Source organism: Tursiops truncatus, chromosome 6 (genome assembly GCF_011762595.2).
Source record: "Tursiops truncatus isolate mTurTru1 chromosome 6, mTurTru1.mat.Y, whole genome shotgun sequence".
Classification (NCBI taxonomy): Eukaryota; Metazoa; Chordata; class Mammalia; order Artiodactyla; family Delphinidae; genus Tursiops; species Tursiops truncatus.
The window spans coordinates 9,113,411-9,115,956 of record NC_047039.1 but is presented as its reverse complement, the minus strand read 5'-3'; positions in this window follow the sequence as shown (position 1 = coordinate 9,115,956).

Sequence of the window (2,546 nt, the reverse complement as noted above, 5' to 3'; positions counted from 1 at the left end):
CATCATATTTTCTCTATCTTCTTGCTGGAAACCATCTTACACCCTGTGAAAGTCCAACCCAAATGGATTTTCCTTGCGTAGGGGAGAGGGCTGTCCTGTAAGCCCAGGCAAACATCATTGACTAAGCCTGAGCTCAGACATGGACGACAGAACAGCCCCCAGAGGGTTTCAGCAGGTAAGAGGGAGGGCAACACCGGATGCCAGGGAGGACCTGCAGCCAGCACAGTGGGTGGAAACAGGTGCTGGGACTCCTTCCTCCCTGAGGTTTGCACAAGGCGATCTGTCGCGGGCAGCCTGCCCTGCCTGCCGGGTCTCCTGCTGGGGGCCGCAGAGCCCACGCCTCTGCGATACTCTTCCTTCTGTGTGAATCCACGTCGTTTAGCCGGAAGCAGAGGAACAGGTGTCATCCTAGATGTCAGAGACCTGGCGTTGAACCCAGCTCTGCCGCTGGCCGGCTGCGTGACCTTGCTCGTGTCCCTTCATCTCTGAGCCCAGGTCTCTCTCCTGTCAAGTGGGAGGCCTGCTGGCTAGTGTGGAAGGCCCCTCTCCCACGTTAACATTCTAAGGGAGAGACGGAGCACGGCCGGCTCTTCTCGGTTTTCAAGGGGTTCAAGGTTCGAGGGGGCTGAGTACCTCCTCAAAGCTGTAGAGTGAGGCAGTGAAAGCATCAGGACTGGAGCTCAGGCCGTGGGACGCTTACCTGTGCTTCTTCCCCTGCAGCCCTGGCCTCGTGCAAAGAGCTTCACAAACCCTGTGGTTGTTGGCTTGGTAATGCAGCTATATAGCTGACAGGTGACTGTGGCCCCTGAGATCAGGGCAGAAAGGATGGGACCCCTCGCTGCCTCTCGCCGGGCCAGAGACCCACTCTGTCTCCTCGGCCGTCTGCTGCGTGGTCCTTGCTCACGCCGGGCCAGGCCACTGTGCAGGACTCCCGTCCCTCACACCCAGCTCTCCAGGGCCACCGCTGCTCCCTGGGTCTTGCCCCTAAGGTGTGCCTGGGTTTACACGTTTGCAGGCAGAGTTGGTCTGCTTTTGGAGGCCAGGCTGGATTTCGGTCGAGGGAGCCCTGGAGCGGGCATGTCAGCAGCCCTGGAGCCTCCGAAAGAAGTCCGGGAGACAGGGGACCCCCGGCTAGGAAGGGGACCCCTCTGGGAGAGCTAATCCCGACTCTTCTGCCCACCTTACCTTGCTGCTGCAGAGAGAGTGCTCCGTACCTGAGAGGTGTGCTAGGCTTCCCCATACCTCTTTGGACAGAGGAAGGAGGATCCAGGTTTTCCTTAAATGTTTTCATTCATTCGTTCATTCATGGATTCATCCTTCACTCCACAAGCATTTTTCAACATTCATGTCTACCGTGTGGCTGAAACCACTACGGTCCAGGCCTGACCAGGATCCCAGCCTGTGTGGGTGGTGTGTGTGTGTGTGTGTGTGTGTGTGTGTGTGTGTGTGTGTGTGTGTGTGTGTTTGGAGGAGGTGGAGGGGGAAAGTGGGTACCCCTCCAGCTCAGGCCATATGCTGGAGGACCCCCATCTAGAGCAAGAGAGACTTGGGCGCCCTGGCCAGCCTGGGAACCAGCTGGGCTGGGAGCACTGCTCTAGTGCCCAGAAGCCACTGGAAGTCCTGGCTGACGCTGGGCTGGGTCACTGACATGCAAAGGGGTCGACAGCTCCCTCCTGCCCTGTCTTTCTCCCAGGTTGCAGGAGGTTCAACCATCCTGTCCACAGCCTCGTCCACATCCGTGTCCCAGCCTTGCCCTGCCGGTGCCCAGAAAAACCCCTGAGGCTCTGGGCGCTTTCAGACTCAGTTCATTCGGAGAGTGAGCTGTGTGGGCAGCGGACTAGGGGCGCTGTCCTCCCCACTGGACCTGGACCTTCCCCGGGAGGACTCCTGCCATGGGAGCCCCAGGTCGCTACCCCATGGTGGACCACTGGCCTGGCCGGATCCTCCTCCTAGGACCAGCCAAGCTGCCAGCGGTGGGGTGGGCGCTGCGGGGGCTGAGAGGAGGAAGGGGGCTCCTGCAGCCTCGTGTCCACGCTGCTTGCACCCCGGACCCTGCCTTCACCCTCAGGGGCAGCGCTGCCCCTCCCCCTGGGAGGGTTGGGTGGGGTCAGAGTGAGGGTTTCAGCCACATAGTACGTGCAGAGGTTACAAAGTGTTTGGGGGAGGAAAGAAAGAAAGAAAGAGAGAGAGAGAAAGAAAGAAAGAAAGAAAGCAAGGAAGGAAGAAAGAAAGAAAGAAAGAAAAAGAAAGGAAGGAAGGAAGGAAGGAGGGAGGAAAGAAAGAGAGAGAGGGAGGGAGGGAGGGAGGAAGAGTGAATGAATAAAAAATGTAAGAAAACCCTGAGCCTCCCTCCTCTGTCCACAGGGGTGTTGGGAAGCTTATGAAACTTCTCAGGTGTAACGCTCCCTTCCTCCTGCCAGGGCCTAGAGCACAGCTGCAGGCTCTACCTGTGATGGAAGAGGGAGACCCTCCCACCCTGCCCTTCCCCGTGGAACCCTCCAGGGGCTCGGCCCGGCCCTGTGCTGGAAGCCTCTGCCCTTGAGAAG